Source organism: Chamaea fasciata, unplaced genomic scaffold (assembly GCF_029207755.1).
Source record: "Chamaea fasciata isolate MVZ Bird 193981 ecotype frontalis unplaced genomic scaffold, bChaFas1.0.hap1 SCAF_39, whole genome shotgun sequence".
In the NCBI taxonomy this organism is placed as follows: domain Eukaryota; kingdom Metazoa; phylum Chordata; class Aves; order Passeriformes; family Sylviidae; genus Chamaea; species Chamaea fasciata.
This window is the reverse complement of record NW_027094124.1, coordinates 822,531-845,852: the sequence shown is the minus strand read 5'-3', so window position 1 is coordinate 845,852 and position 23,322 is coordinate 822,531. Positions and strand designations below refer to the sequence as shown.

General features: G+C 41.8%; 1 long non-coding RNA gene across 1 annotated transcript; it reads left to right on the top strand.

The window, feature by feature from the left end:
• The first annotated feature begins 2,484 nt into the window (after positions 1–2,484).
• On the top strand, positions 2,485–22,909 carry LOC136303624 (uncharacterized). The gene is made up of 4 exons (XR_010724271.1): positions 2,485–2,678; positions 21,311–21,635; positions 21,853–22,041; positions 22,818–22,909. It is a non-coding gene; the product is annotated as an uncharacterized lncRNA (long non-coding RNA).
• Positions 22,910–23,322: the final 413 nt, after the last annotated feature.

Here is a 23,322-nt window from a genome sequence, read left to right as displayed (position 1 = left end):
AGGACACATCATCAGGGTGCAGTCAGGAGCAATTTGTCCATATGAACAGTGATTTCAGATTTGCAATGGGAAGTGAGTAATTCCCCAGCAGGTAAGTCACAAAACCAGTTACTGACAGCTGGGCCAGTGGAAATTCTCCTTGTAGTGGCCTTGTTTTAAACACCAAGATGAAAATATGGTGCATGCTTCGAAGGTGCAAACAATGTCTACTCTCATTTCACTCAGTGAAATTTGCTCAGCTTCATCTTGGAGCACTGGAGATATTTTAGTATTTCAAAGTGTATCAAACTATTTGCCCAGTATTTGGAAAAGCTACTCAGGTTTAGTGGAAATGTTTCTATTTCAGACCCAAACCACTTTGATATTTGTTAATTTTATTAGTGTATTGAAGTTGATTGACACTGGGAAAAGTGATCCTGTTTCTTCAATTGATAACACCACAGGAATTGCCTTTTTCTTAATCTTTATTTGGATGCCTCCCTGTCCCTATGGAACAATGGGTTTGAAGATGCAGTGAGGTAGACCACTGGAAGGAAAAGGCCAGGCTAAATATTCCTTGCAATAAATAGGCCTCTTTCCCTTGACTTCAAAGGGAAAAAAAAAAGCCTAATTAAATACAATTGAGGGGAAGAGGAAAAAAATGAGATCCTTTGATTTGAACACACTTTGGAGCAGAGCATGGAGAGATAGGAGAATGATCTCTGTGAGATGAATAAGTTGCCTCTCCTGCTGCATTTGTTTTGGGGTGGGTGAATCATTTCTTGAGGATTTTTTTTAAAAGTTGGATTTGACTTGGTTGATATTCCTTTCAGCATCTAGTTTTTCTATTTTGGCTTGTATTTTTCATACAAGAACCATGTTTTTAGAGCAGATAGCTGGTCCTGCAGTATAGGCAGATCTCATAAGAGCAGGAGGATGAGGAAATACACCGGAAAGGACAATATTGAAGATTTTATCAAGTTTGACCTCCTGGCAGTTGAAGCAAGTTGTCCCTCAAGGTCTTGGGGGAGCTGTTTCAAGTGAAGAGAGCACGAGTCACAAACACAGTGAAGATCTCTGACTAATTCTAAATCGGGTAAAGAATTAGCCCCTTCACCATCACGCCTGGATTTTTACCTGGGGAGAATGTCTATCGAAAAAGATTGTGGCTGTTCTGAAGGGATAATGTCCAAGGCAGCCGAAAATCTGCATTGGCTGATGTGTTGTGTGTCCTCCCTCCTCCCAGTGTTTTCAGTCAGTGTGTCAGAGCCTTTCCTGGCATGTGAGCCATTCCTTGAAGTGTTGAAATGGTTCCTTGGGACTCCCTCAGTCTTGGCAAAAAAAGTAGGAGGAGGAAGGACAAATCTCACTCCCTCCACTTCCGAGGAGTGTATATTGTGTGTTGTATACTCCCTTGGGGTGTTTGCCACCTTTCCTGAGGGTGAACTTGTAGGATTTGTTGCTGACTTATTCACAAGAAATGTTGTGTGTACCTATTAGAGTTTTACAGTGAGTTAGGGATTTGGCAAAGGTGAATTGTTGAAGTTGAAAATAATTTTGGGGTGTAACAGATCAACCTCTGCATACTACAGATAAAAATACTTGCAGGAACCTTTCCCTTTTTCATTTATCATTATGCACACTGCTTCACTGGAAAAGGCCTCACAGGATGTGTTTGGAGAGGAGCCTGCTTTTCCATTAAACAACAAGGAATATTTTACTTTTGAAAGAAAGAGACAAAAACATGCCTTTTTTTTAAAGGCATGTTCTTAGTTATCAGATTAACAACATTTCTGAAGGGGTATTCAAGCAAGTGTTAAGTGTAAAACATACAAATAAATGTACTCTTACTTTCAGCAATCCTTTAAGAACTAGAGACTTATCTTAAAGCAGGATCACTTTCCTTCTGGGTGGATCACCTTTAGGTATTCCTCCAAACAAGCTGCAGCTGTCCCATATGACACTGGCAGGGGCAGCTGTTGGCCGTGGTGCTTCCCCAGGAGTTTTTGGCGGCTGACTCTTGCTTAGGTAATTTAGTAATTGTGCTGCCACCTTCGGGATCCCCAAAAGGTCTGTCTCCCACGTGCCTGCATGTTGCAAGACTATATTTCTTTCCCATATGTTCCTCTTTTCTGTGCACGATTGGTCTTTGTACAGATAAAGGAGGGGTTTTAGCACTTGTTAATGAATTAACTAAATGGTGGATGTAGTGATGTAATCTATACAAAATGATTCTGTTAGATACTTTGGAGACTTCTGTTTTGCTTGTGTGATCTTTACTATTTGAGGGAAACTTTCAAACTCCTGATGGGCCTTGAGTGATTTTTACTTCTTGGACAGACCGTGCTTCTCTTGTCTTTCTACTTGTTGTCCCCTCAATTTTAGCCCCTAGAGGGCTAAACTTTCCAGTTTCATTAAATAAATCATAAATATTTCAGTTTCTAAATAATATAGATGTTCATTGTATATTTTTATATAATTTAATTTTGTCCCCTACAGGGTTAAAATTTGGAGGGTGAGTGCTACTCTTCAGGAAAACCTGGTGATGGAACAAATGAGGTGCAGCTGGCATCAATCAAGGTTGCAGTTAGACAGAGTGGAAACACTGCAGTTGGACCAAGTGCCTTCATCAGAGCAGCAAGTTCCAGAGCTCCTTCACTGTGGCACCTTCAGGCTTGGTGGAAGGAGAACCTGAAACAGTGAGTGTAAAGCAACGACACCTGAGCTTGCAGAGTCTGTGGCTGAGTAAAATCTGGTCTAAGTTCTGTTGTTTTACAGAAGAAAAATGTTGTAGCTGATCTGTCAAACACGGTAGACTCAAAGTGAGGGCCTGGAAGTGACTCTGTAAGAAGAAATGGCTTATAAAAGAGGGTAAAAAAGTGTGAGCTGGCTGCTGAAGATTGATAGCAGAGATTTTTTTTTGTCTTGGTTGTCGCACTAGTGATTCCACGTGGTATGTTTGGATGCTTTTCAGTTTAGATTGCTATACAAGTATGAAGTTTGTCTTGCCCTCTCTTTGTTGGGCAGCTTTATGGCCATGATACTCAGTAAATGATGAGCTTTCTTTAGGTTGATTTATACTGTTGGCTGGGGATTATTTGTGGGTTTTTTTTCTGCTTGAGGTCTCAACCATTAACAACCAAACGTGTGCTGGACTTCAGCTTTGTGCATAAACCTCCAAAGTGGAAAAAGGCCTTTGATATTTCCTGCATTTCTGTTATAAAGTAGCTATAAGTGGTACAGTTTTGGGGGTGGGTGACTCACTTCTTGAGGATTTTATTTTTAGAAGTTGGATTTGACTTGGTTGATATTCCTTTCAGCATCTAGATTTTCTATTTGGGCATGTATTTTCCACGTTGACTTTAATGATCATAGTGTCAAAAAGTCAATATGCTGTTGTAGAAGTGAGAAGTTTGCCTGAGTGCTTGATTCCAGGGAGGAGAAATAGAAGAAAATAAGTAAATACTGTTGCAGTTTGTCTATTTAAAAGCTCTATTTAATATATTTTTTACCGTGTTGCTTGCTGAGTTTAATCAGAGTCCGAATAGATTTCAAAGCTTCTCTCCAGTTTTAGGAAGCTTGGAGATGGCAATTTCAAGATTATCTCATCTTGTTGGCGTGGTTTCTTTCTAGGAAGGCTAAATGGTACATCAGAATCTGCTTTGTTTTTCCAGAAGCATCAGTACTTCATGGTATTGTGGAAAAGTTCAAGTCATTACCGTGCCAGCCCGTCACAGTTAATTTTTTGGCAAAATGAATCCATAACAACACATGGTTTCAATCGATTTCTTATGCAGATTCTGCAGTAGATGTGCAGATCTGTTGATTAGCTCAGCCTGTTGGAAGAGTGGGGTCTGCCCCATTTGTTGTCCTTGGGGACAGTCATGGCTGGGTTATTTCTGTGGGCCTGTCAGCTCACAAGGAAATGCCCTTCAGCTCTTACCCTGACTTAGATCAGCATGAGGAACATCATGACATAATAGTTATTTTTTAAAAATGTTTTTAATGTATTTGTCAACTTGTACTGCTGCTGCATAAATTCATTAGGAGTCTTTGTGGAGTGCTGAGCACGGTTGTGGTCAGTGAGTTTTGCAGGTGTGGATTGGTGGAATTCCAGTTTGCCCTGCAGTGTGTTTTAGTCTCCTTTGGGAGTGTTTCCTCACCCCTCACCTGGCTGTAAGATGCATAAGTGCCTAAGTGAGCAGTTATTTACCTGTGGCAAGTCTGTTGTACCTAAACTCAGGAAATTGTACACCTCCTGGCCCTATTTACCTTGATCTTATTCCATAAAATCTTCATGCTGATAATCTGTGCAGCTCAGAGGCACTGAAAGATGATCTGCAAACAGAGGGAATACTTGCTCTGAACTCTATGGAGGCCCTCAGGAGTCATTCTGATTGATGTCTAGGGATTTCACAAGGATTTGACCTGCTTGATCTTGAGCTTGTAATTAATTGTCAGAGCTGCTATCAGCTTTAGAAATGGGTTTCTACTAACTGGCCCAAAATAGTGATGTTGGGCTTTGAAACTGTTGCCGTTTATGTGTGAAATCAATTGCACCAAGAGCATGTTGTTTTCCTGAGTAACAAAAAGGATCCTGTTCTGTAATGTCATCCCATTTGTTAGAAAATGTAAGCACCTCTCATTTCACAAGGCTTTTTTTTTTTTGTACACGGCAAGGATGCATTAAATTTAGTCACATGCAGAAAGAAATCTGCAACTGGATACTCATTGTAAAGGCACTAGATATGTGTGATTTCTCTGTATTTTAACACTTATTTGAATACAATAGATGAAGCTGGTCAGATGATGAAAGGGCTCTTTGGCTATTGAAAGTCCTCTTGCCCCCTCATCTCTCCTAGTGTCAGTGTACGCCTGCTAGTTAATAATAGCTTGACACTGGTATAGTTTCAAGCTATTTTTTGCCCATTTCCCTCTTGGTTGCAATAAAAAGAACAGGTTCTATTAGGGGAGCCTTTCTTCCTGCAAGTAAATGGGTGTTTAGTGAAGAGAAAATGCATGGCAGTGGTGGAAACTTAGCAGAGCTTCCTGCTCCTGCTGCACTGCTCATCATGCCATTTATCCATGGGGAAGGAGGGCAGTGTCTCTCTTTAGGATATCATGGCCGGACTCGGGGAGATTTACCTGGTGGTCCCACCCCAGAATGGTCCATAGGAAGCCTGGCAGGCTGCCAATTTCTTGCCTAGACCGAGGAATCTAAGGGACTAAAACCAGGAGAATATGTTCTGCCTGTGTTACATGATAGACATGAGCAATGTGTTATCACAAAGATGTGACAGGGACCTCGTTAGGCCCAGCAGATGTTTTAGTCCTGGCTAACATCATAATCTGAATGTGAGAGCTGGAAACATGCTGGAAGTGTAGTGCACATCCTCAGAGGACGGAAGGTAATTTGACAGCTCCCTTCAACCCTCTTCAATAATGTTGACTCTTGTGGCATCTGTTTGTTGAGAATGTGGCTTCTCATGTGGAAAACCGAGACTTCTTGCAGTAAAAATAAGGATTTCTTTTCCTGATTTGGTTTTCTTTTTTTTCTGGCTTAGGTTAGAAGAGAGAAATATTTGAATGTAGCATTGATGCGTTTAATTTCTAAGCTTTATTTGGAGACTTTGAAAAGGTGAAAATATGTAAGCAGTATTGAGGGAAGAAAGTGTTCTTGTTTGATGCATTAAACTGTTTTCTTTCTGAGAATCTGTGTTTTTAGAGATCCCAGGCAGTACTTTTTCCTTTAGCAGTACCAGAGTCCTGCTGTCTGTCTCAAGAGAAGGCAAAAAAGGTCAGATAAGAACTGTTTCGATAAGATAGGTGGCATTTCTGTCAGTTCTCACTAGCTGGTGAAGCAGATGAGGAGCTGCACAAAACTGAAAACAAACAAGTAATGTTGCTCTGTCCCTGTCCCCCAAGTCCAAAAAATCCTCTCAATGCCCTTAAGCGGCCGTCTTTGTGAAGGGAATCTTTTCTCTTGAGTGGAAGTTTAGAAAGTGTTTTGTTGTACTGGTTATGTTAATTCAGGCGATCTTTGTTTCACAAGACAGGAATTGAGAGGGCTGTCCTGCTCTGCATAATTACCTGTCACAGCAAAGAGAATATATTAAGATGGGAAACTGAGATTGGTGTAAAATTCTGTCTTATCTGTAAGGTATATCAGCAGTGTGTTTGATAGAGCTTGATTGTATCCAAGATTCCAGGGGGCTCCTGGTGTCAGGTGAGAATCCTTCTTTACGGAAAGCACTTGGTCTTTTCCTGTTGATATTGGTGAGCCAAAAATACTATTTTTTGCCGCTTCTTGTAGCAAACCAAGTGTGAAATGTGAGATGTAACAGCGCTGCCTAAAGCTCTCTGGCAGCCTCATGCAGTAGCCTGCTTTTAATATTGGTTGGTAAGATGACAGCACTTTGCTGCCGATCTGTGAGGTATCCATGTAAGGTGGGTTATCTTTGCTCAGGTGCCTGGAGACTTGTTCTTACAAGAGATACAAACAATGCATTCGAGAATTTGGCACATCTGGGACATTTTATCTTGCTCTTGGAGAAAAAGGTCAAATGCTCCACAGCCTGTTTCTCTTAAATAGCAGAAAATCCCAGCCTGGATTGAAGATTTGACCCCCATTAAAATACATCACTTCATGTCTAACCTAGCTATGGGGTTTTAGCTGTGTACATAAATACATAACTGCAGATGAATATTGAAGTACTCCTAGTGTAAATAGAAATACGCAGATGCACATGCTAGGCATACTCATGCATGCCTACAGCTGCAGAGAAAATGTACAGCAGGCAAAGGACTTTCTGATACAATGAAATGAATGGCTTTATTAAGATCTTAGTTCCTCATTAAAAATGCTGAGAAGTAGAACTTGTATGAAAGACTGAAGCTGGGATTTCAAATTAATGTGTATGATAGTCAATATGAACTCAATTCTGAAACGTAAGAGTGTCTATGGAGATCTGTTGAACTGTATTCATATATATCACTGTTTTTTCTTGTCCCAAGTTTTTTTTTTTTTAATTTGGGGTTGCCATTGCAGTTTTAGGAAGGTTAATATTTAGTGCAATTCAGAAGTCCTAAAGAAAACAATTGTTTTAATACAAGACATTTCTCCCATTGTTTTAAGAGGAAAAAATGATCTCGTGTCAATGGTATGGACTCTTATCCTCCTGCTTAAGTATTCAATTCTTTTGATTCTTCTAAATTTTCAGCATCACGTGCATATGAAATTGGTCTCTTAAGTGATAGGTATTTTTTGAAGGTTTGCTCAGTTGTGCTTTCAGATTTTTCATTCACCTTCTGGTGGCTTGGCTGGGTCTGCATACACAAGTGCATGAACTGAACTATCATTAGCAAGTTCAGTTTTTCCTCTTGTACTCTTTGTGGCCTCTAAGTTTTTCTTGTCTGCTGTCTTTGCAAACCAGTTTTTCTGCAGGGTCACTTTAAATCACCCAGTGTAACAAACCTGAGTATGACAAATGTGTGCATTAGGGAATGTGTCTTGCTGGTTGTGGCCATCAAAATAGGTTTCACATGATAGAAATTTGATAGTGTATTTACAGTTCTCCAGTCTTGCTTTTGCCGGTGTCCTTGAGTTCAGTTTTTTAACAGTCTCAATGAGTTACTGACTAGCTGGCATTGGAAAAATTTGACTTTATCCTCAGGGGCCACTGTAGGCTTTGTTCTGATAAATACTTGTCCAAACATCCCCATTATTTTTTCTTCAAGACAGAAAATGTGACACAGGGTGCTGTGCCTGTTATCTCCCACCTAGACTTGTTTGGTTGGTGTTTTTTTTTTTTTCCTTTGAGAGAAACTTCAACCTTTTTATTCATTGACCTGGTGAATAGTTTATCAATGTATTAAGGTCCTTTTATTAGTGTGGATTTTTTTTTGAAGTTTAAAATAAAAATCAGGGAAATATTCTAATTGTATGATTTCTATGGTTGGTTCTACTCCAGAAGAAAGCTTAATTGTTGAAATATTTCTGAGTTCCTGTGTTCTGATTTTTTGAGTAGTCAGTGCTAAGTCTTGAGCAGAAGCTTGCAGAAGAGCTGCAGGATTGAAGGAGAGCAGAAGTGACACAAAGTAAAGCTCTCTTGGGAGATCTTATGGAGGTTAAGCAAGTGCAGCGGGATTTGAGCAATGCTGCTTAGTCCACTTGTTCATGTGTGGATCCCAGGGTGGAGGAGACTGGAATTGGGAGCCAAGATCGCTTAGAGGTGTGTCTGTGAGAGAAGCCAACTGCAATCTGCTGGTTTCTGGTGACTTTAGAGGTACCTGTCCAGTGTTCGTCCTGTCTCGTACTGGAGCAAGCTATTGATCACCTGGCCAAAAACATTTTGCTGCTTTAAAGAACTTCCCCAAACTTTAGGGAATAGTGGGACTGTCATTAAGAAAGAGATGTAATTCCAAGCACTTTCTCTTGGTTTTAAATGCTGACTTCATGGGTTTTTTTTTTTTTCCCCTAAGAGTAGGAGAGCTTCATGTAAGTCTTGAAACTGCTGGTGGTTGATAGGCTTTTATTTATTTAATCAGGGCAGTGCATGTTACAGAACTGACAGCAAAGGGATCAGGACTAGAAATATTTTTTACTAGACATCAACATGCTGCTGTGCTGTTGGGAAAAAGTGGAGATTGCTTTGCCAGCACCATCTGGGAGCCTCTGCTTGGCTGTATGGTAGGCAGACCTTTTGTGAATCAGAGAATTGCCTTTGGAATAAAGCCTCTTGGTGGCAGGTTTTTTTAATCTGCTGCACTGACAGAACTGCTCCATCTTGTCCTCTTACTGCAAGCGTGTGTGCCAAATCTGCCTGAAGGGATCTGTATCCAGGAGAGAAGGAAATGGTGGTGCCTCTGAAAGGTGCTTGCCTTCTTTTGCGAGACAAAATAAACTTTTGGTGGCTTTGTGGGGCTGCAGCCGGCACTCTTGGGTTATATATTCTTCTTATATGAATGTAGCACACACTTCAAATTTATTGTTAGAGGAAAGAATAGAAATGTTGGCTACAACTTACAGAGGGAAACAGCATATGCTGTGTGTATAATTGTCATTCTGCCCAAAAGATGTGTTGAAAATGTGCACTTTTTTTGTGTGGCGGGCAAAAGAAAACCCCAACCAAACATTTGTTAATCTTTGTGCTTTATGGGAACAGGTTACTCAGTTGTCCTTAATAGTTGTGATGGAATGACCAAGCAGATTGTGGGTAAAGATACTTTTGGGTTGAGGTGGTTACACAATTAAATGAATAAAAGCTGATAGTTCTGCATTGCCAATACGTCAAAAACTTAGAGCTTTGGTAGCAGAATTTTAATTAAATCCATAAGACAGTCTCGGCCGAATTAAGAAAGCCAAAATTATGCATCACCACTACTTCTGTCCATGTAAGTATTATAATAAATGTAAAAAGAAAGTCATCACTATCATTCAGAATGCTAGGAATAGAAATTGGACAATAACCTGGCTGGCGTAAGCATTTATAGTTCTAAAAGAGCGGAAATAAATTTAAATCCTCTTCCAGGTTTAATGACCAGGCAAATATAGGGTAAAGTAAAACTTTGAAAGTTGTTATAAGTTGAGTTTTGTTGCGTCTTTTTAGTTCTTGAATATCTTTCAAAGAAAGTCAAATCTCAGAGCTCTGAGACCACCTGTAGCTACAAAGCCTTGAATCCTGTTTGCTGACTCCCAAATTCAAATCTCAAATTTGTGTGGACTGCCTGAAGCCACGAATGACACAGTGAGAGCATTCAGGCTCAAATACTGTCTGCTTTTCTCTAGCTCTAGGGGCAGATTAGGCAGCACTTCAAGTCCTGTTTCTGGTTTCAGTCCTTCCACTTTTCTAAAACTGACTCTCCGTGCAAGTTGGCCACTTTGTTAATGACTATGTTGGAGTTCAGGCTGTCTTGTGGCAGTGAATGGTAGTATCTTCAGAGCACGAGCAATAAGGTTTTTTCTTCATCTTTTAAGTGTTTCAGAAAACATGTTGATTGAAATAAGCTCGTTGCCATCAGTGAGACAAGAGAGAGAATGGTGTGCTTGCAAAAGAAAACAGTGCTCAAATTTTGTACTGTTCAGTAGGTGTTTTCTGCAATTCCCTTCTTCCAAGTGGCCAAGGATCAGAAGAGAGGTCCTGACCTTGTGCAGTTTTGCAATTCATAGATGTCCAGCATGATTGAGGATTTTGGAATTAAATGGCTTGAGTTTGCTAAGTTGTAATTGAGCTGTTGGATTTCATTCACAAAACATAGTCTGGTCAAACAACTGACCCGTATTTTGGTTGGTTATTTGATGTTCTGAAAAATAACCTGCCTTGTGAAATGCAAAATTGAGGTCAAACCTTTCATGCGCCTCATTCAAAGGAGCTTTTCACTCAAAATCACTTGAATTGAGCCATGTCTTGGTACTGTGGGGAGTTTGTCTAGAGCTAAGGATTATGGTTTATTGTCTTTGAAATCTATTTTTCTGTTAAATTCTCAATGAATACCCTCATCTGAAAGTAGATGTAGTGGTGGTATTTACCGTTAAATTCCTACTTCTTGCTCAAAAGGTCTGTCTGAACTTCTCTATCTGGTATTGACAAAGTTTGCCTTTTTGTCTGAAAAGATCCTTCATAGCATTTGATTAGGTATTGTCCCTACCCCATCCCAATATAAGCTTGCAAAAAAAGGAGGTCAGAGAGAGCTCTTAGGGATGTGTTTCTCCTCCCTTGGAGTACTACTGTGAGAACAGTTTTTCATGTTTTGCTTCATTGCAGGGAGGTACTCTTTTGGGTAGGTTGTACAATGTGTAAAACCTTTCACTTCCAGGTATAATAACTATGGTAAGGAAAGAACAGTGAAAGGCAGCCCTGTTCAGTTCATGTCCCGGTCAGCACTGACAGTTGTGCTTCATGCAGATTCTCACTGGGCTGATGGGCTTTGGTACCAAAGCACTGGGTCTCTCATCATTAAACTATTGATTGTGTGACTGAACTACTCCCTGCTCTGGCTCTGCAGTTTGCTTTCTTGACAAATATCCCCTGCTCAGGAAAATGGGTACTTCTGAGGGAGCTGCTGCTGACAAAATAACTTCAGTTGCTTATCCTTTTGAAGTAAGGTTTCTTGAGAACCTCAAGGAAACAGTCTGTTTAACTTTTATCTCTTTGTAGACAGTAATGTTTAGTGGAGAGAAGTATTTCAGCCAGATGCCCAAGTGGTAGTAGTAGTTTAGGCTGTAAATTCATAAAAGTCACACCAAACCATGTGCCCTGTGTTGGTAACATCAATACCCTTGCTGGTTTCTAAAAAGTATTTGTATTTCTGGATAAAGAAAGAGCTTCTATGAAAGTTGACTCAGCTGCTTTAGAAATCTTGTTTTGCTTCCTTTGGATTCACTGTATGTTTTAGAAGCTCTTAGGAAGGGACATGGTACAATCTGGTCACGCTCATAAATAATTTGTAAATATACTTCAGGCGTAGAAGCTGGAGAATCACTTCCCTCTTTGGAGAGTGCATCTGATTTTGTATCAGGAGGTGGAAATAATCTGATGAGTGTGTTACTTATATGAAAAGGAAGTGTGCTGCCCTGTAGTGGAAAGATTGCTGTTCAAACATCTGAAGACCAGCCTTTCAACTGTTTGGAAAGTAAGATAAAGCAATTTTACAGAGATTTATGCACCTTGAGAAAAAGTAGATGTTGAAAAAGCACCATTAATATTCTATTACCTAGTAATCAGCAGTCATGAGGTAGAAAACCAATTTGTGATGCATTTTGTGGTCACAATTTTTGCAAATGAGCCTTTAGTAGCAGAGCTGGATATAAACCATTTCTGTCAGTGTCTTGGAATTGAGATTTGTGAAGTTTTATCTGTGGTGGGTTTTGTTACTGTTTTCTTACTTCCTCTGGCAACTTTTGTAAATTTGTGATACTCTAAAAGAAAGCACAGTTATCCCTATGTTTTCAAATGGACCAAGAGGCTTTTCGTTCATCTTTGAAAGGCTTATAGTAAAATGAATTTGATTGAATCTTTCAGGGTTTTTTTTTTGTATGCACAATTCAGCAAAAAAAGTCTTGGTAATGAATTGCTGTTTCTGATCCACAGGCTGTTTTTCTCCAGTCAGACGGTGGTTCAATACCTGCTTTAGATGTTTACAGATCAGTATATTAATGACACTCAACTGTGCATTTATTCTCACTGGAGCAGTGCCCATTCCTACAGAAATGCCAAGGAGAAACACCCAGCATAGAGCAAGCAAGACCAAATGTCAGTGGTCAGAAAGGGGGAACGCTTGAGAAAGTGCTTAAAGCTTTCTCTCCGGTCCCTTAAAGTGTGGGAGTGCCTTCCTGTCCTTTCCCCAATTCCTTGGTGTTTCAGGCATTATTGAAATCACTGATTTGGGTTTCGTGGTGAGTGATGGATTTAAGCCTCCTGCAAACTAAACCTAAATGTCAGTCTGGGATAAGGCAGAGAACAAAGCAAGTGAATTGTGGGGACAGCCTCAAATTGCTGATGTCCGCCAACAGAACTAGTCAGAGGGAAAATGTTAATTACTTAAAAAATTTAGTAATTCTAAAAGCATAAAGGAGAAGCTGTTTTCAGAAAGGATTAAGCCGGTCTTTGAGATGGGACAATTACTAGGATGCTCAACAAAACCAGCATTTGAAAGAATTGTTTGACGTAGCAATGGCACTTAGGGTAGAATGCAGTTTTCTCTCATTCTGTCAGTATACTGGATGTAGGAGGAACAGTGAAATTAAATGTGGAAAAATTTAAGTTAGTCACCTTAGCAAAGACAGTTTTCTGCACCCAAACAGAGGAATTTGTAATTCTGCATGGAATCCATGAGGGACTTTGATCCCAGTACTTCCCCTTCTTAAAATGGGCGCAGATATCGGGTAATATGGGCGTTTTAAACACTGGCTGGGTAAATCATCACACTCTACACAGAGCAGCTCCTGTGCATCAGCTGCCTCATGGGAAGGGTCCCTGAGCAGCCACTGGCCTTTGTTCCTCACAGTTTTTGCTGTGGAGCTGCTGATGTGCAGATACACTTGTCTGGTTTTCTGTGAAATTCTTACAGATGTGGATCCTAGTGAGTTTGGATTACAAAAATAACTCGTTCCTTAAGCCATGTTGCAACTGATTTTAAACCTAACTGCTACCCTACATTGACATGTTTGTAAGGCAGCTGTATAGAGTACACTGAACAAGCAGAAAGGACATCCAACTCCAGAATTGCCGTTGTTATGCCCAATGGCATCCATGTTCACGTGCATAAACATAGTGTACAGCAGGTAATTTTCCATCTTGCTTTCCTATGGTCTGTAAAAATATTACAGTTTCTGGTTGGGACTGAGACATTTGAAAGCATCCACGTGGTTAGTGGAAATGAACGGCAGCTTTAATGATTAAGCCACTCGGATACTTGCTGGCTGGCACACTTACTAACATTTTATAACCAGTTTTAGTCCACTTCTCTTTATGGGAGTTGGGAGGGAGAGTAAAATTCAGGTGTATATTTTTTAAGGAGAAATAACTGATCAATAGGGCAGTTCAGTCAGGAACTTGAGAGAATTGCTCACCTACAGTTAAATTAGTTCAATGTGATGCGTAAAGCTTCGTATGCAGTGAATGTCTTCTACCAACACCAAACCAGGAGTGTTTCAGCTGGAGTATGAAACAGCTCAGTTACAATTATGTGCTGGTAAATTAGTGTCTCATCTTCAAAAACAGAGCTTTTGTTATTTATTTATTGGTAATACTTGGATGCTGTGTCATCCTGAAGTTGTGACACAGTTTGGAAATCAATCATTAGTGGACCTAGAGGTAGAACAGACTGCATGAGTTGTAGGACATGGCTGTGATTGAACTGAAGGGGGAGCAGTTTTTAGTGTAGCCTAATGACACCTGCAGTTGTTGGGTTTGGTGAAAATACACAGGTATAAATAAGCCCTTTTCTTAAGTAACTGAAAATTGCATAAATCTATATCTCCAAGTGTGCTGTATTATCCTACCACGAGTGATTTGAGGCTTGAAATAACAAGTATTTGTGAAATGGATTTAGAAAAGTTGCCTTATCACCGAATTTATATTTTTTTTCTCAAAGCCTTTGGCCTTTGGCATTGATATTTTATCACAGGGGAAGGTGTTTCCAGTAGGCAGTGCTGGTGTGGCTGTGCGTGTGGGTGTGTGCACACAGCCTGCTGTGGACCCTTGTTTGTTTTTCAGGTGTCCTGTTAGCTTGGCTGTTTCCTTCTCCTTCAGCTGTAGGACAGAATTTTCTCGTTGGCTTGTTCCCTCCTTAAACTGTCTTTCTCCCTCCTCTGAGGTGCTGCTGTGCTGCAGTCTCCTTGTGACGTTTAACAGGCTGTAATTAGCCCAGACACAGAAGTCGGGGTTGTCTGGGGCAGCATGATTCCAGTGATGAAAAGGCGTAATAATAATTCCCCCTCCGTCCACTTGCACTTGGTGCTGTTTGATCCTGCGACTCAATCAGGAGTGGACAACATAGCTGTATTTTCCTGCTCACTTTGCCTGATTAGTGACTGATCTGATTTCCCCCATGTCTGTAATTAATTTTCCCACAGAAGTATGCTTAGGTTTATGGCTTAAATAATAAGTGATGGTGACTTGTGCTACTGTCTACATGTTTTAATCCTTTTCCACGTCTAGATGGACTAAACAAATGCATAGTTGTTGCATCTGCCCTGCTGTAATGATTACTGTGGTGAAGACTCTTTTTTTAATTTTTGTAAGCTGCTGTTTTATTTTGCAAGAAGTTATTGAATTACACCTCCAGAAGGCTACTAAAGTAAGAGGTTTATGGCTTTTATTGTCCTTCTGTTCTATGAACAGTTAATGGACAAGTAGGTAGAAAGTACTGAAAATTTGGGTTCTACTGTAAAAATGGCATCAAACCCAGTCTTTCCTGGATACAATTATTGAGGTGTATAGTCCTATGTAAAAAAATCCCAAGCATTAAAACCTGAAGCAAAATCCCCCAAGTCACGAGTAGATATTGAAGATAGAAGTGAAGGCAATTAATATTTGGGAGAGGCAGTGAATGCAGCACGATGAGCATGACAAAATGTCCTGGGAGTTGGGTGCGTGTAAGAGCCAAATCTGTGCTATTGATTTATACTGTGAGTTTTCTGGGTGAACTTGGAAAGAAAGGCAGTATTGTTGTTGGGAAATGTAAATTGCTGTATTTCATCTCTCTCTAAGGGAAAACTTGTCTCTTCAGGAATTTCCCATCCAGTATTTACAGCTGATTCTATCACTTCTGACTGAAGTTACTTTTCCAATTGTCTTCTTAGTCAATCTTTTTTAAAAAGTTGACTTTTTGCTAGAGTAGTTCAAGATGAAATGCTGTTTTGTGTGGTCAAAGATAGTTATGCTTGTTCTAGAAATTGTTTCATTTCCAAGGAAAACTTGTTGTAGGAGAATTTGAGTGAAATGACTATTTAAAGCTACTTGTCACAAGAGGAATTAGCTAGAGATTAACCTGTTGGAGCAGGACTTTTTTTTCTCTCAACTTCCATTTAGACTTCAATTTTATTATCCCTTGTTTTGGCATGAGTTTGTTTTCTTGTGTGCTTGCAGTTAATAGTGACATCTGACTTCTCTCAAGACGCTTAACCTGCTGTGTTAGAAGGAAAGAGAAATCTCTCCTGTTTCCATCAATATTGTATGGCTGATGAAGAAAAAGCAGTGGATATGCTATATTAGGGGGATGTATTTTTGTTATGCTGTTTCGCTGTTGGACTCATGTCTGTGTTGCAGTGTAGTTGTGAAAGAGATATATATTTATCCTTAAAATAAATAACTTTTAATATGCTGAAGTAAAAGTGAATTCTCATGCTAGGTCGTATCTATTTATCAGGGATAATTTGATTGGTAGAAATGCTGAACACTGATTATGTGGCTCCTCTAACTACCAGTGGGTTTCTGTACCTTGTCCTATAAAGAAGGTAAAGCTGAGGATGCCCTGGTATATTTGAAATGCTACTGAAACTTAACAGGCTTCAGTCACAGCTTTTAGGAGTTGAAGGGAGGTACTTCTTTCCTAAAATGCCCTGTTCCATTTTACAAGTGGCATAAAGCATGAATGAGGCCAGGTCTGATAAAAAACCACCGTACTTAAAACTCTAGCAAGACCAAGTTCCTTTGCAAGTGAAGTTCTTGGTATGTGGTACCAAGACCTGCATTTACATGCTTAGAAAAAATCCTTTTTTTAAATTTATTTTTCTGTGTTTAGAAACTACCCTTGTTTTGCCACCCTAGTCAACATAGAATGGTGTTTTGTGGGCTAGGTGATTTTGCTATTAAAATCTCATGTTATTGTTTTAAATGTGTTGTATTGAACAAAATAAAGCATCTGGCTTTCAGCAATAATTTAAATAACAAATAGTTTATATACAAAGAACATTTCTTAAAATGCCTCCCTGAAAGTAGATGTTCCTAAATATTCAGGGAGACCTTACATCCTTTGTGATTAAGTAGTGCTGAAATTATTTCAAAACCTAAATTTTTGAAATGCTGCTGTAATTAATGATTAATAGGGAGCTTAAATCCAGCTCAGTACCTGCCTGAGAAGTGCCAGTGCTGCGTGGTTTTCTGTGTTTGCCTCTCCTAGCAATGCTTTTTGTGATCATGTCGAAACTGGAGGTAAACAGTTTACAGAAAAAATGGAGCCTCCTCCATAAAACTGCGGCACTGGGGAGATGTCAGGATACATCCAGTTTGGAAACAAGCCCTTGACTGTTAACAAGAACAAACAAAGCGTGTGACTCATGCCGTGCAGCTGGCGAGGGGGCTCAGAGACTGTGCAGTGATTCTCCCAGCCTGATAGCTCTGGCAGCTGGGCTGCAGCACATTTTTGGTGTGGATTTCCTATAGGGCCACGTTTATGTTGGAGGCGGTGCACAAGCTGCTGTGTGGACATCAAATTATTCTACTGGTTTGAGGATCAATGAGGTTAAATTAGCTCAGTTGCTTACTGCACGTTTTGTTGAGGTTCAAGCTGTCCAGGCTGTTGCAGTTAATAGGAGCAGCCCAGAATGCTGCCGGTTAAATGTGAGTTACTCACCAGGGATCCAGAGTTCATTATTGGAAGGAATAGGACAACTTTACTCCTGAAAAAGTTCAGCTTGTTGGGAATACTCTTCCCTGTGTTGTTTGAGGGGCAGAACTGGAGAGAGTATCATTGATCAGCAGCACAGCAGGATACCTTGATGATAGGTTTAGAGTGGATGTACTGCTCTCTTAATAGCTGTTGTACAGATAGAAGTATTGGTGATAAAATAAACTCCTTTGGGCCTTTGATTTGCATAAAAAATAATGTCCCGTTCACTAATGAAAAAATTATTTGGAGCTAGAGGGAAGTGAAGAGCTTGGAATGAGTATCTCTGCTTAAAAGCCAAACCAAGGTAAAGGCAGCCAACTGAAGCGTCTGTCAGAAGAGTTGGGCCCTGTTTGGGAACACCTGGAAGAGACCTTCTTTTTGTCTTAATCTTCTTCCCTTTCTTTTCAGAAATACTACTTTTAGAGCTATTCTGATAATACTTCCTAAGCCTAAGTGCATTGTATAACACATGGCATAAGTGATGAGAACATAGGCCATGGATCTGGTTCGATATTAAGGAGAGATTCTTGAATATACCACATTGGGCAATTCTTTCCATTTCTGGATCCTTGGCTTCTGTTGAATGGCAGTGCTACAATTGAGTGCAATTATGTGGGATATGTCAAATAGAAACTTTGACTCTGTATCACTAAATTAGGAAGCCAGAATAATACTGTGTTTTAGACTCTGTAAGCTTTCCTAAGCATTAATTTGGTTGGCACTGGGTGCTTGCTATGGTTTTTTAACAACAATTTGCCTTCTTTTTTTTGAACTTCAAAGACTCTCCACGGTTTGTTTGTGTTTTTTTTTGTTTGTGTGTTTTAAATTTTTTATTGTAGCTTCTTTGCTTTCCCATTTCTGTGCCTATTAAAAAATACTGAGAAGCTGCTGGAGAGCTTAGTGATCCATCAGGACAGTTGGTGCGGTCAGTGACAACAAAGCCATCACCTTTGCAGGTCAGACAGTTTGGAGAAGTGAGTTCAGGAAGCAACCTTGAACACAGATTGTCCTCCTTATAAAAATGATGTTAGTGAGGCTGATGGGGCTGACAGGCAAAGTCTGCTGAAGGCTTTTTTTCAGGTGTTGTCCCTTTGTCACTTCTTAATTGATGCTCACGTGGGAGATGCTGTTAGTTATGTCTAACTCTTCAAATGGGTTGGGAAGGTCTTCCTTTACTAAGTCTTTGTGATCTCTTCTCTTACCTGTTTTACCTCATCAGTCCAGAGTGCTTCTGGACCAGAAAGCAGATATCCCATAGAATGGATGTACAAAAGGAGCTGGGCAGAGGTTTTCTGGTGAAATAGGATTTATCTGGAGTGGGGAAATGTGATTTCATAAAAATGGGAGCTTGTTTTGTAGACTTCATTTCAGTGAAACTTTAAAGAGGGCAACCCTGCCACTCTCCCAGTTCCAGACTGTCAAATGTAGGAGGAGGGAAAGGGGAAGAGATCAAATCTTACATGTCATGCTTCTAGTTAATGCTCTGGCTTATTAAACCAGACTCTTGCATATTTCCTGGGAGTACATGAGAAGCAACCTAAAAACTCTGCACTCCTTTGGGAATAGTGGCCTTTCTGTGACTCGTGGAACAACTTCTGATCCTCCTGAATTTCATTCCATGTGAATGAGGGCAAGATAAAATCTCGGGCAAAAACTTATGGAATGTTGGAACAGCTCTGTTAAAAGCTCAGTAATAAAAAGTAATAAAACCTTGGGAGCTTTAGTTACAGCTTTTCAAAAGTTGCTTAACACTGTTATATTTTAATTGATATTGACTTGGAAGGAAATGTTTTCTGAATAAAATTTAGCATATTCTTAATATTTGCAAAAGTCTGTTGGCCTTTGTAGCCCCAAGGGCACAATGCTGGATCATGTTCAGCTGCTGTAACAAGCACCCCCAGGTCCCTTTTTGACTGGGCACTGTCCAGCAATTCTGCCCTTTTCCTGTAGTACTCCAGGAGGTTGTTGGGGAAAAAAAAAAAAAAAAAGGAAAAATAAAAAGAAAAAAAAAAGAGGAGGAAAAAAAAAGAAAAACAAGCAAACAAAAAAACACTGGCCCATGCAGCAACCCACTTGGATGTGTCTGCAGTCCTGGAAGCTTGAGTACCCTTTTTTCTCCTATGAATACACCTTGAGCTTGTTTGGGGGTGGTCTCACTTCCACGTGTCTGCAGTCCTGAAGGTTTGACTACCCTTTTATCTCCTACAAATGGACCTTGAGCTTCTTTTTGGCAGTCTAACTTCCATTTGTCTGCAGTCCTGGAAGCTTGACCACCCTTTTTTCTCTAAAAATTGCACCTGCAGCTTCTTAGAGGGGTGGCACTTTCATGTGTCTGCTGTCAACAAGCTTATGGTCAATTTACAAATGAAAAAATGGTAGTCAAGCTTCCAGGACTGCAGACAGAGAAAAGTGACACCCCCCAAAAAAAGCTCAAGGTCCATTTGTATGAGAAAAAAGGGTAGTCAAGCTTCCAGGACTGCAGACACATGGAGGTGAGACCACCCCAAACAAGCTCAAGGTCCAATTTTTGGAGAAAAAAGGGTAGTCAAGCTTCCAGGACTGCAGACATATGGAAGGGAGACCCCCTCCTAAACAAGTTTAAGGCTTATTGTAGGAAAACATCAAGTAGTCAGGTTTTAGGATTGCAGACACATGGAAGTGAGACCACCCCAAACAAGCTCAAGGTCCAATTTTTGGAGAAAAACAAGGATAGTCAAACCTCCTGAACTGCAGAGACATCAAAGTGAGAACACCTTGGAAGTTTTGCTCCCCGTTTTTCTCCTACAAATGGACCTTGAGCTTCTTGTTGGGGATCTCACTTCAATGTGTCTGCAGTCCTGGAAGCTTAACTACCCATTTTTCTCCTACAAATGGACCTTCAGCCTGTTTGGGGGTGGTCTCACCTCCATGTGTCTGCAGTCCTGGAAGCTTGACTACCCTTTTTTTTTATTATAAATGGACCTTGAGCTTGTTAGGGTTTTATGGGGAATAAAATCTCAAAACAGAAGGTTCATATAAAGTGTCTACTTAAGTAATCACAGTGTTCCGTGTTGTAAATGTTTGTATCAATTGTTAATGCTACGTCACACCTGTACCCTTGTTAATGCTCGTAGCTGCTCATGTCCCATTCCGTAGGGGCATAAGTTACTGTTCCACGTTTACTAGGTTAAAGACATATTTAAAGACTTATTCATTTGTATCCGTTATTGTTTCCAGTTTGCATGTGAATAAGTTCATTTGTACACCTTTACCGCTCTCCCTCACCCCCCATTTTGTAGCGGTGTCCATTTTGAAACTGTCTCCTTCCCGTGGGGCCGTGCTTCCGCTGCTCCCCTCACAGCCCTGACGGCGACACACAAACCAGAGAACTCCCTGGGACTGCAGTGCCCACAGGAAGTGGAGTGGACACCTAAAAACCGGGGCAGCGGCTTGAAGCCAGCGCGCCCGTCCCGCCCGTCCGGCAGCGGCCGCGCCCTGGGGAGCTGCTGGGAGCCGCAGGGCGGGCGCCTGCGCCCCTCCCGCCCCGCCGCCGGCCGCTGCCTGTTGGCCGCGCTCCGGCGCCTGATGCGGAGCAGGAGGTCGGGGCGGTCGCGGCGAAACCAGGGGTTGGTGTAGTGGCGCCAGGCGCCGGCATCGCCAGGCCGGCCCGGCACCTAGCGGCAGCCGTAGCGGTTGAGCTGGCGCAGGAAGTTGCGCAACCGCGTGGCCCGGAAGGTGTGCGGGGCCGGCCCCTGGGAGCCGCCCGGGCCGAGCGGCTCCCGCTCCAAGAGGGAGCGCTCAATGAGCAGCCCCCGCGCCTGGCTGTCCCAGCGCACGGAGCGGACGCAGGGGCTGTTCGCCAGGCGCCACAGCTTGGCGGGGAAGGTGCCGGCGCTGAGCCCGGCGGGCAGCGGCAGCTCCGCCATGGCGTCCATCGCCGACTGTGGCCACAACGGCCGGAGGGCAATGGCCGCGGCTCGGCTCGGCTCGGCTCAGCACAGCTCGGCTCGGCACGGTAGGGCACGGGAAGCCCGTGGCCAGGGCGGGCTCTGGGAGCAGTGATGGACTCTGTCCCCACGCTGCATCCTGTACCTGAGTCACCGTCGGTGACGGAGGAAAAGGACATTGCTTTGTCTTGCCTGGGGAAAGGATGAAAAGGGGACATGGGAAAGCATTCTTTTGGTCACCTTTTCAGCAGACTAGCTGTTTTTTTCTCGCCATCTCTGCCTGTTTTTTGCAGAGTTGGAACATCTCTCATGATTTGGAGTCAGCAACAGCAGCAGGAAGGGGCAGTGATTTTGTCAGCATTGTCATCAAAACGCTAGTGCTGCCCCATGGATGGATGTTGCTTGATGCAAGGGATGAAAGGCCTTCACTTGTAGGGAGCTCACACCGGTGTCTTCCCAAAGGATGTTGCCATTTTCTTTCCTCAGGAATCGCTTCTTCTGTTTTTCCCCCCATCTGGGGAGATTTCCAATGCAAATGCCTCCTGCAGCCAGCTCCTGCCAATGCAGACTGACAAAGATCTTGCAATGGACAGAGACTCCCTCGGCTGGTGTGGAGAGGTGAGGGGGCAAGGTTTGTCCTTTAGTCTTGAAGTCTTGTTGGGGAGCTGATTGTGCTTTGGGGGACTGACAAAAATGATGTGTCCTGAAAGACCACAGAGACTTTGGGGTTGTCATGTTGGGGCAGAAATTTCTGTCTGAGAACTTTTTGAAATGCTTCATTTATATATATATATATAATTTTTTTTTTAATTTTTTTTTTTTTCCCCCTCTGCAGAGAACCTTTTTGTACCTTTTGGGGAACTTCCCTCTGCTGGTCTCCCAGATCCGGCCGTTTCCCAGGGTTCCTTCCCAAAGTGAGGAGTAGCCCATGGCCTCCACTCTCCAGCTGGAACAGAAAGAAGCACAGAGCTTGCTATTGCAGGAGAAGAGCTTCTCTTTCCTGCCGGCTTTCCCTTTGGGGCAGGTTGGTATGTGCTCATTTGATAAAGGGTGGTTTAACATCGGGAGGAGTTGCATTTCAAACTGCTCCAGCCTCGAGCTCTTGTGTGGGTATCCTTGGACAAAAGGCCTCCCTGTGTGAGCTCCCAGTGGGCTGGTTCAGTAAGGAAGTTGATATTTCAGGCTTGTGACTGCTGAAAGCAGTTGGTTTCTGGAGGTGTCCGGAGCTGGGAGCGACGACTTTTCTCACCTGGCTGCAGAAAAGGTAGTTGGAAAGTGGGGATTGCACTTGCAGAGATGGCAATCAGGGGTGTTTTCCGAGAAATGGGCTGGCAGAGAGGCAGGTCTTGTGCTCAACTGGCTGTGTGTTTGTTTTGGTGGTGGGGAGATGTTGTAATGAATCAGCCGAGACTCCATATCCTTCATGCCGATAAAGCCAATTCTTTATTCACATCACTTATTTTATCCAGTTTTCAGGGACCTCATGTGCAGCACCCATTGACTGGTAGTTTTCTTACTGCCTCGTTTATTGGTCAGAAGGTCATTTGTGTGTATGTGCTAAGTTTCAGGTTGTTTACATTTTTCCTTGGTGGGTTCTGATGGAACAGAGCTAATATTTATGCAGATGCACTTGTTTTTCTCCCTAAGAATAGGTTGTTGTGTGAACAAACTTCTCTTTCTCTAAACAGTTTTCAACTGGGAGCTTGCAGGCTATTGCTAGCTGCTTAGCTGAAGTAGCATGGCCTCATCCATATTCCATAAGACCTTTCTTTAATAACATTTTTTACTTGTCTGCAACAGGGAGAGTCACAGACACAGACACAGACACCAGCTGAAGCAACAGTGTAATTTACTATCATGCAGGAGTGCAAAGGCAAATCAGAAAAGAAGAAGGTAAGCAATGCACCTTATCACTGGTACAAAAGGTTGCCTCTAGTGGTTAAGAAAGATACATCAGCAGACACCCTTTTTATTTATCCTTCATCCAGATCCACTCATCAGGTGGGGAAAGCTGTCCCAGCAAAGCTCGAGAAAGTCACTGCGAGGAACTAGGAAATCCTACACTGCCTCCCCCTTTCTTGGCCACCAGGCTTCTGACTGCACTGTGAGAGTAGCCCAGCTTTGACAGTGGTGAACGAGCAATCTGACAGACCTTCTGGGGCAGGAGATCTGATTTCCTTCTCCTCTTATTTTCTCCCTGAGCCTGTCCAGGGCTCAAGGAGGAAGCAAGGCCAGATGTAGCCTTGTCTGATTTCTTCATGCTGAAAGATAAAGATGTGTTTCACCAATGAATGAATGCATCGAT